Genomic DNA, 17,265 nt, shown 5'->3' on the forward strand with positions numbered 1-17,265 from the left:
AATGCATAAATGCTCACTCCAAATGCTTCTCATGGAATTTCAGAGGACTGTGGCCCCCCTCAAATACATGCAAATACTTCCCCAGGGCCCCTTTTTCTGGATGGAGAGACTTGGGTGATGTAAAGACCCCGAGTAAGATGCAAGTAGTATTTTGGGGGTCTCCGATGGCAACATGTTCCTGTAACATTTAGACTTAAAACAGAGAAGCAAGCAAAAACATTTACTTGTCATCTACGTAGACAACATTTTCTAGAGCCAACGGAGTAGAGAAGGGGAATGATACAATAGGGTGACTCCCTTTTGATAAACTCATGATCGGACTGGACTAATAAGAAAAATATGCATGAAAAAGCAAACAGAAATAAATCATAATCCATCCACTCCAGGAAATATTACGTAACTTTTAAAATCTTATTTATAAACGGTTTACAATAAAGCTAAAAGTTAAAAACAGGATACGATATTATATGTACAGAATGATCTCAACTCTGTAAAATCATATATGTAGGGGGGAAAAAAAAAGACTGGAAGAAAATATACCAAAATGTTAACAGGGTTTGTCTCTCATAAGTAGATCTCAAGATCTCACAGAAGGAAAGATCTTGCAAGCTGGCATGGTCAGGGAAGACTGGTAGAGGGGGGCTTCGGCTGGGCCCCAAACATCCCTGAAGAAGAATCAGCACTTAGGTGGCAGGGCAGTTACACAGCAGAGGCAGCAGGTATGAAAACAGCAGTCAGTCACTAGTTAGTAACAAGGGCAAAAAGAAAAATTGTACCTGGCACGACTTAACAACCTAGCTAGCTGAATGTATCTACTTCACACGTCAAAGTAATCTGTACTTCTAGTTAGTATTCTAATACCAGGAAGTACAGAAGTTTTTTCCCAGTGCTTTCCATGAATATGTGGGTTTATACTGCCCTTTTCCCCAGTAACCAGGAAAAAAGACCAGAAGGCTCAAAGCCTTGAGAAATGAATGGGGAGGGGCATCTGGGTGGTTCAGTCAGTTAAGCCTCCAACTCTTGATCTTGACTCAAGTCACGATCTTGCGATTCAGGAGTTCGAGCCCCATGTGGGGCTCTGCACGGACAGCACAGACCCTGCTTGGAGTTCTCTCTCCCTCTCTCTCTGCCCCTATCCCACTCGTGCTCTCTCTATATAAATAAATAAGTAAACTGAAAAAAAAATTTAAGAAGTGGATAGGGAGGGGTCTAGAAGAGAAACACCAACAAGTGTTTGTCCCATGCAACCTTATCTCCCGACATCCCCTGGTCCAGTGTCAAGCAGGCACCCTGACTGCCTCTCAGACGTTTGTCATCTCACTTTACCATTGCCAAGTTCAAGAGCAGCCAATCCTAGATCTGCCCACTTCCAGATGCTGCCCAAAGCCTACTTCACTGGTGCCTCCTCACTAATGAGGGATTACACACAGTATTTACTAAGATCAGTGATTATCTGGTGAGTGTGTGTGTTGTTTTGTTTGTTCTAGGTACCACATTAAGGGCTTTGCACGCTTATTTTATTTAATTGTTGAGTTAAATGTAAGGTATCATTTCATAATCTACTTCTGAAGGGACTGCAACAAAATAAAACCTGTAGAAGTGGAAGTGTTTTGGATTTGTCGACAAGTACTTTTGATCGGTCCCCCCCTCTGGGACCAGGAACAACCGTGCGGCAAGCCTCCACAAATCCCACACACAGACAAAGAGTACTTAGAGAGCCTCCTGGAGCCATGTAACCATGGCCGTGCTAGCGACAGCTGTCACATATAGCACACGGTGTCCTTTCATACAGAATCTCCTGGCACAAACGGTGTATGGTGTCCTTTCATATGGAATCTCCTGGCTAGACAGTCCAACCAGCTGACCAGGACAGGAAGTCCTGAAACAAAATAGAGAGCCCAAATGGCTTCCAAACAATTAGTTATTTAGAAAAACACTGAATTGGATCCACACTTCACATCTTAAACCAGGAAAACTCCAAATGGGTAAAAGCTCCGACTGTAACAATGGAAACTATAAGCACTGTAAGAAAACTTGTGTGAGTGTATTTAAAACCTGGGTGTGGAAGGGGTGCCTGGGTGGCTCAGCCCAATGGTTAGGTGTCTCTGACTTCAGCTCAGGGTCATGATCTCACGGTTCACGAGTTCAAGCCCCTGGTCAGGCTCTGCGCTGACAGCTCAGAGCCTGGAGCCTGCTTCAGATTCTGTGTCTCCCCCTCTCTCTGCCCCTCCTCCACTCATGCTGTCTCTCAAAAATGAATAAATAATAAAAATAAATGTAAAAATAAAAAAAAACCTGGGTGTGGAAAAAGGCTTTCTACCTATGACAAAAACCCAGATGCAATGAAAAATGGAGAAATAAAAACCTTTTATGTAAAGAAAACATCATACATTTTTAAAAATTAGTAAGCACATATATAAGCTAAGACAAATGACAAACTGGAAGAAAATACTGGCAACAAGTACCATAAATTTGTTTAAAGAATTTAGGGGCACCTGAATGGCTTAGTCAGTTAAGCCTCTGACTTCAGCTCAGGTCACGATCTCACGGTTCATGAGTTCAAGCCCCGCGTCAGGCTCTGTGCTGACAGCTCAGAGCCGGGCGCCTGCTTCCGATTCTGTGTCTCCCTCCCTCTCCACCCCTCCTCTGCTCATGCTCTGTCTCTCAAAAATAAATATTTTTTTAAAAAGATCCAGATTTTGGTCCAACTATAAAATCCTGGGAAAACCATAGGTTCCAATCTACAAAAAGAGGCCCCTGGACCATTATTTCCCACGCCCCTTTACAGCTCCGAAAATTTCCTAATTCTATGAGTTGGCAGTAACTTATGAAAACGTATTTATGCTCAGTTACTGATAACCATTCAAAAGAAGTTCTTATCTCCAGAGGGATTATCACACTTGATAACCACTAATCTAAAATATGCCACAGCTTAGATGTGTATGGGCATAAACCAAAGACCAGACCAAAGCAAAAAGTAGTTAGGACTCAACAAATACTTGTGACAAGACTGTCTCTGACTCTTTGAGTTTTTTGTTGTTGTTGTTAGCGGGGTTTTTTTTGGAGGTGGCAGGGGAGAAGTTGTCTTTTTTAAAACAGATGGAAGAGGTGACCAAATTTTTCTTGGCCCAAACTGTAATAAAGATATCATCTAGAGATGTTGGTTATAAAAATGTTTTATATAAGTAAAGCTGAAGACATGAATGAATCTACTAGTAGGAGAAGCCAACTCAACTGGCAAGAAACAGCATGCATTCAAAAAAGAAAAACAGTTAGGTGTATTTGTGATTCCTGTTATTTAGTGGTTCCAGAAATTAACTGACTGCATCACAATATTCTTCCTCTGTGTTAGACTGCTTCCGTATTAAGTTCACATGGATCAGTCAGCACTCCTGTTGTGACCAACATTTTCTTACTAACACTGTGATTATAGTACCTGTTTTCACTCTGATTTTGTAGACTGATAATTCTCAGTAAACAGATCTGTATTACTGTAATAATTAGTATCTCGGATAGAACGTTTGCAAAAAACGGCCATGAGAATTCCCTCCCAGTGTCATCGCCCGTTGGTAATGCCCTCCCGCAAGATCAAGATCATGACCTGAGCTGAAGTCGGATGCTTAACCGACTGAGCCACCCAGGTACCTCTCAAATTCAATTAAGATTTACTGAGTATCTTCTAAGTTTCAGGCATTTTACTAGGTACTTTTGCCTGACAGTCCTATCCAAACTTCATGAACACCATGAAATGAAGCAGGAGGGAGGAGGACCCGCATTTATTAGGCACCAAGTAGTAGATGATATACCATTTCACGTAATCCTCGAATCTTCTGAGGTATGTATTATTTCCACCTTATAGGTGAGAAATCTGCTTAAGATTACGTAGCTAGTTACCAACAAGAATGGGATTGTCAGTTTAAGTCTGACTGTCAGTTTAAGTCTGGTGAGCGGCATCTCATACTGCAAATTCTCTAAAATTGAAATGAAAATTCTTGATATGTCAGAACTGCCATTAAGGTGAGTGTAGAAAGACTGAGGGAATGGGATTTTCCCAGTAACCTTATCTTTGAACTTCTCTTTTAGCGCTCCTGAGCTGGATAATCAAGTGTGCTGGACAACAGCCTGTCAGTACTGAAAAGTGTAAGAGAATCAGTCCAAGCTGATTAAAGGCAATGCTGTCCCCAGGGCTTCAGCTGGCTGGTGGGCTTTTTGTTTCGATGTGAGCTGGGATATTTTTTCAGATGTATCCCAGGAAATGAAGACGTTCCGCTGAATGATAATTCCAGAAACCTGAAGCCGTAGGGAGAATAGACAGAGCCGAAAAGTCAAACTTTCTAAATGGCCGTCTCTTGCCCTGATTCTTTGATCTGACACAGGAAATGCATGAATTCTTATACTATGACTGACCCATTTTTCTTTGTAAGCAGCATCTGGCAAGCTCAATGGAGGATCTGTCTAAGCTCACAGACCAGGGGTGAATTCATAAGCAACTGTATCCCATGTTTATTTTTCTTTGAAAAATGCTATATAAAAGGAGAAAGACCTAACAAGCCAATGTGCATCAACTGAAGAATGGATACATAAAATATGGAATACCTATACAGTGGAATATTATTCAGCAATAAAAAGAAATGAAATACTGATACATGATACACGGATGAACCCTAAAAGCATTATGCTAAGTTCAAAGAGCCAGTCACCAAACACGACATATTTTATGCCTCCGTATGAAATGTTCAGAAAAGGCAAATCTGTAGAGACATAAAGCAGATTAGCTGCCCAGGCCCATGGGGTGAGTGGGTAGGATGGCAAGTGACTGCTTATGGAGTTTCTTCTAGGGGTGATCAAAATTCTCTAAAATTAGAGTGTCAACAAAACAGGGTATTATCCATACAATGGAATCATTCAGCCATTAAAAAGGAATGAAGCACTGACACATGCTACACCACGGATGAACCTTGAAAACATTAAGAGGAAGAAACGGAACACAAAGGCCACATTTTGTAGGATTCCATTTATATAAAATGTCCAGAATGGCAAATCCATAGAGACAGAAAGCAGATGATAGTTGCCCGTGAATGGGGGCAGGGGGTAATAAGAAGTGACTGCTAACAGCACTGTGGCTTTTGGGGGGGCAGTGAAGAAAATGTCTGGAACTCAACAGTGGCTATGGTTGCACAACCTTGTTAACTAAAAAAACCACAGAATTGTAACTTTCAAATGGTGAATTTTATGATATGGGAATTATATCTCAACTAAAAAAGATACATTTTTAAAAGTTAGATTGTGGTGATGGCTGCAAAACTCTGTAAATATACTAAATCCCAATAAATTGTATACTTCAAATGAGTAAATTACATGGTATGTGAATTATATATCAATAACTCAATTTTAGGGGTGCCTAGGTGGCTCAGTTGGTGAAGCGTCCAACTCTTGATTTAGGTTCAGGCCGTGATCTCTGCTCAGGTCATGATCTCACAGTCGTGAGATCAAGCCCTGCATCAGGCTCTATGCTGGGCACGGATGCTGCTTAAGATTCTCTCTCTCCCTCTCCTTCCACCCCTCTCCCGCTCACACACCTGCGCGCACACCCTCCCTCAAAAAAAAATTATTAAAAAAACTAGAGATTAAAAACAATAATTCAAGTAAAAAAAAAAAGAAGGACTTCTTTCCTCTACGGTTTACTTTTTTTTTTAACGTTTTTATTTTTGAGAGAGAAAGAGACAGAGTGTGAGCAGGGGAGGAGCAGAGAGAGGGAGACACAGAATCCAAAGAAGGCTTCAGGCTCTGAGCTGTCAGCACAGAGCCCGACACGGGGCTCGAACTCATGAACCATGAGATCAGTGACCTGAGCCGAAGTCAGACACTTAACCGACCGAGCTACCCAGGCACCCCTACAGTTTACTTTTATTTCTAGATTCCTTTGAGCTATGACACAATGCCAGGGGAGTCAAAATTGGGAAAGAGATTGACCAAAGACTGAAGCCTGTCTTTTCCTATGGAATGACCACCTACTAGACATTAAACTTAATGCCCTTTCATTTTTACGTTCGTTTTTAAGACTGTCATTAAGTAAACCATAATGGTTACTACTCTGCCCTTAATTTCTACAGTAATAACTCTTTTCTACCTTAACAGTAATACATTCTGTTCAAGTTAGAGAAGTACACAGAGCCTGCATTTTCTTCTGTTTCATATTTGAATACTTGCAAGGAAAAAACTCAAGTAATCTCTCAAATGTTTTCTTCTGGCATGGAATAAAATGCCTTATCAGAGCGTTGTTTGTTCTGGTTTTTAATCTAACCCTTATTAGATTTTGGTCTTTGTGTGGTTTTTGTTTTTGTTACTAGGCACCTAAGTGTCTTCCACATATTAACTCATTTCATTACACAAGTTATTATCCAAGTTTCTGTGTCGGGCCATAAATATTCCTTTGAATGTTCTTTGAAATCACTGAGAATTGCTGGAATCATAAATTAGAAGATTCCCTGGAGTCCAACTGGAATAACTCTTCCAGTTCACCAATTTCGGCAATTGCCTCTTATGTAAATTGACATGACTTCTGGGCAGTGGTACTTAGTTATTTAAGTCTGGTGAGCTGCCACATATCTATTCAAAGAAATCTGAACCCAAATTTCAAAGAATTACTAACTGGAGCAAAAGAGATACACATCTAAAAAGATATAGGAGGTTAACAAGTGAGAATGATCCATATCTTGGTTATTGCAAAAATTTCCCAACTGATCTTCCCTTTTCCAGCCTTTTCAAGCTCCAAATCATCCACGTGACTCTTCTAAAAAGCCACCTTGTCCTATCACTTTTCTGATCAAAATGTCTTTAAAATACCCTATTACCAACAGTAATTACCAAGTTCAAACTTCTCAGTGCGGCACTCAAGGTCCTCCAGCATCCAGTCAAAATCCACTTCAGCCAAATTGAATATTCAATGTGTATGTTTACTTTCTGACTTTGCACCTGCCTAAAATAGGCTCCCTCAGTCTTTCTGCACATCTAAGTCCTTGCTTTCCTTCTCACAAAACCTTTAATACTTGTCTGCACCACTTACCCAGCATTTTGCCTAGTTATATTACCTGCATATGTAAGTTATGGCAACATCAAATACCACTATCCAAAACATCTAGGGTAAGGCCCCAGACATATAAGGAACTACAAGGAACAGTTATAGTACAGCAGGCACTCCATAAGTATTAGACAATGATAATGACAAATGTCATCTTTCCCTCTTAACCCATAAATTCCTGGTCAGCAGAAAATGACTCATTTGGTTTTTATACACTACACAGCCATAACACATTGTGACTACCTAATAAACACTTCTTGGTTGGCATTAAATATTTATTGTTAACAAATACTGATTCCAAATTGATATTTTTAGAGCATAAACAGTTATGAGAATCATCTACTTTTTCTATATAGGTCCATTTAAATTGATTAAAATGCATCTCCATTTCTTTGCTGAATAAGAGTAAGCAAGTCAGAACAGCTTAGAGCACCAGAGAAATATATTCCCTAACCAGTCAAAACTGATTTATCTGCCTCTTAAGCGTAAGAGCCGAAGTATACCTTTTAAGACTCATTTTCCCTTGTTCTTCATTACTCTCATGCTACTGCCCTCTCCTGGAAAATACATTTCCCCCACGGCTATTCTTGGATCTCTCTCCTTTTACCAATTTAACTATAATGGAGTACCTTATCTTCCCAAAAATATAGGCCTTGAGCCCTTCACCCAAGCTACACTGAGATCTGGTACTTTCATATCCTAATATGTGATCTGGCAGAGTGTTTCGAATGGATTTTCAGGCACCACGTGTCTGTGCCTTTTGGCTCATCCCAAAAGAATCAAGAATGTTAATGGTTTCCAAAGATAAAATTGAGCCCAACATCTGGACAGAATTAGAAAAACTGCACAAACAATTAGGATTTAGTCTCCACTTTACAGGATGACCTTGAAGTATTTTTCTAAGATAATTTTTTTTAAGTTTACTTATTTTGAGAGAGAAAGCACAAGTCAGGAAGGGGCAGAGAGAGGGAGAGAGAGAATCCCAAGCAGGCTCCATGCTGTCCACACAGAACCCAACATGGGGCTTGAACCCACAAACTGAGCTCATGACTAGAGTTGAAGTCGGACGCTTAACCGACGGAGCCACCCAGGCGCCCCTGACCTTGGAATATTTGTGCAACCATGAGAAAAGTCTAAGGACCAAGATGTCTGCTCTTCTACCTTAAATCCCACCCAGGAGAAAGATTCTGATAAACACACAGTGAACCACAGCAATTATCATTCAGGGATAGAAAAAAATCCAGTCAGTAAAAATTCCACAGGATTAAGATAACAGTTTGAACTCAACAAAGGAAGGTTCAGGTGGATCCGAAGTCTAGCCTTCTTTAAAATCTGCCATCTTGTATTTTGAGCTATTTAACAGATTATCAAAATACCTCTATCTTATTGCCAAGGAATGTAAAACACGCACACTCACTCACTCTCTCTCTCCCTCCCCCCTCAGCACATTTTTAAAACATTACTGAAACTGACAGGTAACCTTACTTTAGTTCAACCATTTTCATGGTTTTAGTTCACCAGTGCTCAGAGAGATGGCACTTACAAAACACCATTAATGCCAAGAATGAGAACATAAAAACATAAAAAAAACATAACTAGCAAGAGAAAAGGAATTAGGATGCAAAAAAGTAGCCCTGGTTGAAGGAACTTTCAGGTCCAATTAAAAAGCCACTGTCACTCATTAAAAGACTCATAAACTTACACAACTCACCATTTTGAAGCATTTACATTCTAAGTATTTTCCATACGTTATTCCATATCATCTTACCAGCTCTACAGAGTAGGAACTTTTATGCCCCATTTTTTTAGACTAGGAAACTGAGGCTCAAAAAAGGACGTAACTTGCCAAAGTTGAACGAAGTTTATGAGATTCTGAGCAAGTTTCAAAGCAAAGACTCTCATTCCAAAAATTAATATTCTTTCCATGATCCCTTTTTCTTTCTCTTACCCTTACTGAGCAGATACATTTCTAACGAAGGGTTGTAAGTTTTAGCTTTGGTACTATAACTATACCAATGCATGTGTAGAACTCTCAGACAATGTTGTGAGTAGAAAAAATACATGAACACTTAACATTCTCTGACAATAGTTCTAAAGCAATTGCACAGTAAGGCTATTGTAGTAAAAGAAGTGTTAAGACACACACAGTACATTACGTCCTATTTACTACCCTTGCATATGCGATCATCAGTCAGGGAGAATGAGATGGAGAACATACAAGGGAGGCAATGTTAAAACAATCCCCTCCAAACCGCTGCAGGTGTAAAGAAACTAGGCTGTGAGTCAAGAATTTCCAACTTATGCAGCTCCAAAATTGTATCTGATGGGTAGTGTTGAAATAAAATCATTTCAACAAGAGCCTGGACTTTTTAACATGAAGAAACTTATGGCAACAATAGGGGCCTTCATGAGACTTAGGAATTTCTGGGGAACTACAAATACACAGTGTTTGCCCCACATAATACTATCAAGTAATTTGCCCACAACATGCTTCTGAGTTGTCCTAACTAATTTATGCCATTCACTTTAAAATTCTACTTCCAAGAGATCAATGTGGTCATTACTCTAGAATAAAAATTAGAAATTTATGAATCATGTTCAAGTTTTAAATAGAAATCACCCACTTACTCCCTTTCAGAGTCTCATTTAAAAGGCTGGGTCTGAACTTGGACCACTGAAGGATTGAAAGATTGAATCCACTGACTCAAGCCTTTCAAATAAGAATGCCCACTACCGCCTCTACTATTCTAGACTCTACTGGAGGGCTTGGTAAGAAAGAAAAAATATATAAGGATCAGTGGCGACTGGGTGGCTCAGTTAAGTGTCCGAGTCTTGATTTCATAATCTCATGGTTCGTGAGTTTGAGCCCTGTCTCAGGCTCTACAGTAACAGCACAGGGCCTGCCTGGGATTCTCTCTCTGTCCCTCCCCTGCTTATGCTCTCTCTCTTTCATCTGAAGTTAATATATATATACGTATATATATATATATACGTATATATACGTATATATATATACACATATATATGGATCAAAAGAAAGAACTAAGATTGACTTTTGTGTAGTCAACGTGGAAACAGATTAGATGAACACTAAAGAGAGAGTCAACAAAGCTATAAACTGCCATTAATAATATTTACTTTGATACACATATAACTTTCTCCAAGTCAGTTTGCACAGAGTTTTGAGTTTTATTTTAAAAATTTATTTAATTACTTGGTTAGAGCCATTTTAGCCGATGATAGCTGCAAAATTACATCGTACAAATTTTGTCCAAAATTTCTGCATCATACCATGCTGCAGAAAGAAAACATCAGTTCTCGTGAAGGTCTACTGAGAAATCTGGGAAGAGAGAGGAAGTTTAAACTATTTTGAGACATTTTCGCAGATTTTACTCTTACTTGAACTTTGCCAAGTATGAGGTGTCCAATTTCCTACCTAAATAAAATAAAGACACTGTCCTAATGTTGCTGCGCTTACTTAAAATAGATTTTAAAATAAATAAACAATGGTCTTGATCGAGAATAAAGCGTACCATAGAAAGGGGATTTGATGGGAATGCCATTCTAACTTATAACCTGTTACAGAGCTCCCTCTGCTGGCCCCGAGAAAGCACAACAATCCTGACACTGACCTAGAACCTCTCCAGTCACTTCAGATATGGCGGGTGGGGCAAATAAAGTTCTTCCATAGCCCTTATCAAAAAAACAAAACAACAACAAAAAACCCACACTTATGTAGACAAATAGAAGAAACCTTCCAAAATCCCCAAACTGATATTTTATCCAGACATAGTTTTCCAAGTAGTGCAGGCGATGGTTTCCCTCCTCGGTTCTTACAGATGCTCCTAAGGTCTAAGGCAACCAGGTCTCCCCTCACTCTGACCCCCTCCCTCCAGCTGCAACCGGATTCTTTACTCTAGACTGAGACATACGCAGCCAAAACATACTCCCTCAGACGGAGATACCATTAAACCTATCGTCGGAGGCTGACCCCCTTTGACAACCATCTGCCCTTCACTTCTGGAACTCTGGGGAAACATATAGAGTAGCTAGTTACTTGAACAACCAGCAAGGAGAGGTATATTACTGCGGGCTGAGGCTTACCAACATATGATCTGTAACATGAGCCTTGGTCCTGTCCCTCAACAACTAATAAAAAAGGCTCTGCGGAACAGGAATATAATATAATAAGCTTTGAAATCAAACATACCTAGTTTCAAACCTTGGCACTTCTATTACTCACGATGTGATCATGAGCAAGCTACTTAATCGCTTTGTAATTCCATTTCTGCTGCGACAAAATGGGGGGTGGCTGTATTTACCACACAGCATGGGAGCAATGACTAGTATGTCAAATGTTTACAAAGAATTAAGCACAATGCCTGACACGGAAAATGCCTAATCATTAATGATTATTATTAACAGTTATAATGTCTAACCTCCTGAGTATAATAAAGAAATAACTTATATAATAAATAATCGGTCCTAAAAAAAAATAGATTATCTCTGGAATCTCCTCAGAAGCCAGCGCTAGTCTTCATCATGAATTTTCATGAGTCTTATATTAGGTCTAATGCCCATTAATGTAAGGGAATGCTTCCAAAACAAATTAAAGTTCAGGAGAACAAAAGGAGCACAGACTCCGGACTTGAGATTCCCAGCTCTAGCACTTACTAGCCAGGTGACCAGGAGCAAGGAACAACCTCTCCCAAGTTTTCCCTGGTAGAGAAAGTATAGACATACCATCACTATAGACAGGTCAAGATGACTGAATGAACGGAAGCACTAGAGGGCCCCCCTCCTGCTCTAAACACAAAAATTCAAGACCTAACGAAACAAAAACACCGTAGTGCTCAAAACTAGAACAGGAAACTTTGCAGATGCCAAAAGCAACAGAGGAACCCACAGCACTGAGGTGAGTGGCCCACCGGGAAAACCAAACCAGAGGGACTAGTTTTTAGGCTGATGTGGGAACAGGAACCAAGATAAGACGGGAGCCAAGATACATCTATAAAAAGGCAGCTAGAACTCCATTCCCAGCACAAAGATGAAGCCAGGACAAACTCTACCCACAAGCACAAGGACATGGCTTAGGAATGTAATAAGGGGTGGAAAGAGTCAACTTCCAGAAATGTCATTCCCTTGGCTGTCCCACAAGCACACTACAGTAATGATTAATATCTAAAAACTACACTGGAAGAAAATACCCCTTAGGGACCCACAAGGATACCTATGCAACCCCAGAAACGTAAGAGACCTCCAAAGAAGATACTTCCCACTAAAGCTCACAACAAAAATTACAAAATACAAAAACAAATCTAACAACATGAGAGGTGGCAGACACAAACAGCAGAGATCAGACCCAAAGGGACACCTGGGTGGCTCTCAGTTGGTTAAGCATCTGACTCTTGATTTTGACTCAGGTCATGATCCCACGTCTCTTGAGTTTGAGCCCCACATCGGGCTCTAGGATGACAGTGGTAAGCCTGCCTGGGATTCTCTCGCTCACTCTCTCTCTCAGCTACTCCCCTCACACACACACACACACACACACACACACACACACACACAACTCTCTCTTTCTCTCTCTCTCAAAATAAATAAACCAACTTATAAAAAAAAGGGGGGGTGGGGCACCTGGGTGGCTCAGTCGGTTGAACGTCCGACTTCGGCTCAGGTCCTGATCTCGCGGTCTGTGCAAGCCCCTTGTCGGGCTCTGTGCTGACAGCTCAGAGCCTGGAGCCTGCTTTGGACTCTGTGTCTCCCTCTCTCTCTGCCCCTCTCCCGCTCATGCTCTGTCTCTCTCTCTCTCTCTCTCTCTCAATCTCTCTGTCAAAAATAAATAAACATTTTTTTTTTAATTAAAAAAAAGGGGGGCGGGTGCCTGGGTGGTTCAGTCAGGTAAGCGTCCCTACTTCAGCTCAGGTCTTGATCTCACAGTTCATGGGTTTGAGCCCTGCGTCCAGCTCTGTGCTGACAGCTCAGAGCCTGGAGCCTGCTTCTGATTCTGTGCCTCGCTCTCTCTCTGCCCCTCCTCTGTTTGCATGAACACGCGCGCTCTCTCTCAAAAATAAACAAACATTAAAACAAAAAAAAAACAAAAAAAACAAATCAGACCCAAGGAGTTCAAGATAATAGACTGATCTAAAAAAAACCTTAAAATAATGACATTTATAATATTCAAACAGATAAAGCAAGAACATTTGCTAAGACAAGACTGGATATCACAAAAGAAAAAAAAACAGATTTAAAGAAAACTAATTAAAACTTTTAGGAAGCAAAAAAAGTAGTCACAGAAATAAATTCAATGTCTGGGTCAAACAGTTGATTACATATGGCTAAAAAAAGAATGAAAGAAGATAAATTTAGAGAAAATACCCAAAAGTAGCACAGAGACTTGAAACATGGGAAATAGGGAAATAAAAAGGAGAAATGAATATAAGTGAAGAAACCAAGGGTCCTGACAGCTGCTATTATTCTCGTGGGATATAAAGTGGTACGACATTTGGAGGACAATATACCAGCGTCACAATATGACAAATATACATGAAATAATTCAAATACTTCTGAAAACTCCTAGGAAATACTAAAAAGGAGGCACATTTATACATAAGATGTTCCCTGCAGAGTTATTCATAATGGTGAAAAATTAGGAACAACCAAAATGTCCAGCACCAGGTAAATGATTAAAATACACTGGTAAGTGTGATAAATATAATAAAGGGCTATGCAGCAACATGGAACATGCATACACTTACTAAGTGGAAAATAATCAGAAAACAGTATCTAAGCAAATTAGGGGCGCCTGGGTGGCTTAGTCAGTTAAGTGTCCAATTCTTGATCTCAGCTCAAGTCATGTTCTCACAGTTTTGGGGTTCTGGAGTTCAAGCTCCAAGGGCTCAACACTGACAACATAGAGCCTGCTCGGTATTCTCTCTCTCCCTATGTCCCTCTCCTGCTCTCAGGCAGGCATGCACGCTCATGCTCTCTCTCTCTCAAAATAAATTACCATAACAAAAGAATATCAGGGCACCTGGGTGGCTCAGTTGGCTAAGCATCCTACTTCAGCTCAGGTCATGATCTCACAGTTCACGAGTCTGAGCCCTGCATCGGGCTCTGTGCTGACAGCTCACAGCCTGGAGCCTGCTTCGGATTCTGTGTCTCCGTCTCTCTTTGCCCCTCCCCCACTCGCTCTCTGTCTCTGTCTCTGTCTCTCTCTCAAAAAAATTAAAAAAAAACAAACCTAGGCAAATTATTACTGTATAGGAACCAAACTGGCACACAGTCAAAAACAGGCATTCTTTGGTTGAGTGAAAGGGTGAACTACTTTTTTTTTTTTTTTTAATTTTTTTTTTCAACGTTTATTTATTTTTGGGACAGAGAGAGACAGCACATGAACGGGGGAGGGGCAGAGAGAGAGGGAGACACAGAATCGTAAACAGGCTCCAGGCTCTGAGCCATCAGCCCAGAGCCCCAGAGCCTGACACGGGGCTCGAACTCACGGACCGCGAGATCGTGACCTGGCTGAAGTCGGACGCTTAACCGACTGCGCCACCAGGCGCCCCTCTTTTTTAACAGTGCATTAAGGGGCGCTTGGGTGGCTTAGCTGGTTAGGCGACTGACTCTTGGTTTTGGCTCAGGTCATGATCTCACAGTTCTTGGGATCAAGCCCCGAGGCAGGCTCTGTGCTGACAGTGCGGAACCTGATTGGGATTCTCTCTCTCCCTCTCTCTCTACCCCCTCCTGTGCTTATGGACGCTGCTCTCTCTCTCTCTCAAAATACGTCATTTTAAAACACTGTGTTAATATTGCCATAATACTGTTGGTATAATAATTTTTAATATGGTAATGGAGAACAGAAGCAAATGAAATATCTAACTTTTCTAAGACAAGGAATAAACTTTTTAAAAAATCTGTAAAATACAGTCAATTGTCAAAAAGTGTATCAAAAAATTCAGAAAAGTTTCTGACCTGGATGTCCTACACAAACTGTGTGCAAGTCTTCTAATTTTCTTGTTACAATTTCTTTAAAATTAGAAACTAAAATTAGATTCTATGAAACTAATGCAAACCATTATGGAGATATGTCATTTTTTGTTAGGTTTATCGAGGGTAACAATTATAATTTTAATTTTTAAGGATTAAACTTTTCACAGAAGTTCAAAAAAGCAGTAAATGAAAGCCTATTTGTGAAAACGGATTTTAACTTCTAGCAACTTCAGTTCTATATTAGTCCTGAATTGTAAAAGTTTTATAAATGCTTGGACTATTTGAGCTGTAAGAGACAAGGAAAGTAATAAGCTTATAATTCTTGAGTTTTACCCATTACAGTACAGAGGCCCATACAAGGAATGTGACTTCTCCAAAACAACAGACAGCTTCTGAGCCAAGCTTGGTCAGATAGCCTCCTTTAAATGTTTAAAACTAATTCTGAAGAAATGGTATGATGTCTTAGATCTGCTTTAAATTAATTCAGTTCATTTTGAGGGGCTGAAATATGATGGGCAGTGAGCCAATCATTTTTGAAACCATATGACAAGTCCACTGGGGTCATGATAGTATTCTGTGCAATTATGTTTTAATTTCCCATAATGAAAAGTTTAAGTAACTCCTAGAAACATAAGTGGTAAAGATTTCAAAGTAAGTGGCAAATCTGTCAAACTTGTGGCCCCAAAACTGAATTATAAGACCTGAAGTAGATGATTGATGAACTGAGTTTATTTAATGTCACTTGGCTATGACCGCTGAGGTTTTTAAACAGTTTTTCATCATGACTCTAATATAAGATGCATGTTTCTGATTAGACACACTAAACTATCCAAGCTCAGAAACTGAACAAACAACCCACTGAATTAATTAGCACTTAAAATACATTTGGAAAATTACATTTGGAATAAAATTAATTCTTTAAATAAAAAAAGAGGCAGATTTTCCATAACATGTGCATGCACAGCACATGTTAATGGGCCAGCCAAGTTTACTACACAGTGATTATAACCATCTGTATAATTAAAGCCCTTAAAACAAGTAGAAGCACGCAGAGGTCAGCAGCTACAAAACAAACCTAACAAATCACACTGGCTACTTAAAAATTTAGGAAGAAAAACTAAATGTAGTATATAACATTCACATGATAATTTATGTAACACCAAACACATATCTAAGATATGTATCTAGGATAGGATACTCCAATATGGAGTTTAAGGGATAAAACATACCTAAGAACACTAAATGAAATCAGCATTAAAAAGGACTAGCAGGCCGACAATGTTTTTATAAACTATTGTAAACAACCATTTTTAAGGCCATAAGAAGAGGGAAAAAAAAAAAAAGAATTCTTAAGACAATCCAGAGACAAAACCCTAATTTACCAGACACACTATCCCAGCAGTATTTCTGGTGGGATTTCTTTACGATAGTAACTTTAGAAAATAATTTGCAAAATAAATAAAATTTAAAACAGATATAATCCTCTTACCAATAATAACCACTTTTAATATCTGATTTATTTACCTCCAGCCTTTTGTTTTTTCAGTCTTTTTTCTATATACACATTAATGTATGTTATCTTTTTACTTTGTAAAACTGGAGTCATGTTATAATTTTGCTTCCTTCTTTTTAAAAAGATTTTTTTTTAATTTATTTATTTATTGTGAGAGAGAGAGCCATGGAGGGGCAGAGAGAGAGGGAGAAAGAGAATCCCAAGCAGGCTCCATGCTGTCAGTGCAGAGCCCAACATGGGGCTCGAGCTCACAAAACTATGAGATCATGACCTGAACTGAAATCAAGAGTTGGTCGCTTAACTGACTGAGACATCCAGGCACCTCTCCTCTTTTTCACTTAACAACATATCATAAGTATTTCCTTAGCTCACTAAGTATTCCTCAAACACAGGATTTTTAATGTTTTTATATGGTATAGTAGTCCCTCTTACAGAAGTATCATAATTTATTTGACCAATAATCTGCTGCTAAACATTTAATCCAGATTTTTTGTTTTGCAATTCTAAGTAACATGTTTGGGAAAACTCTTGCATATAATTTGTCTACATCTTCGATTATTTTCTTGGACCTGATTCCTAGAAGTGGAATGTGCTGAGTTAAAGGTTTGAACTTTTTAAACCCTTGATGCATACTACATTCCAGGAAAGTTATACCAATTAACACATCCATCAACAATATTAC

General features: G+C 39.5%; 1 protein-coding gene across 4 annotated transcripts in view; it reads right to left on the reverse strand.

Annotated features, from left to right (window-relative positions):
- Positions 1–17,265, reverse strand: part of STK4 (serine/threonine kinase 4) — a 91,776-nt gene that overhangs the window by 41,761 nt on the left and 32,750 nt on the right. The gene's annotated exons all lie outside the window — the stretch shown is intronic.

The sequence above is a fragment of the Acinonyx jubatus genome, chromosome A3, assembly GCF_027475565.1.
Source record: "Acinonyx jubatus isolate Ajub_Pintada_27869175 chromosome A3, VMU_Ajub_asm_v1.0, whole genome shotgun sequence".
NCBI classification, from domain to species: Eukaryota; Metazoa; Chordata; class Mammalia; order Carnivora; family Felidae; genus Acinonyx; species Acinonyx jubatus.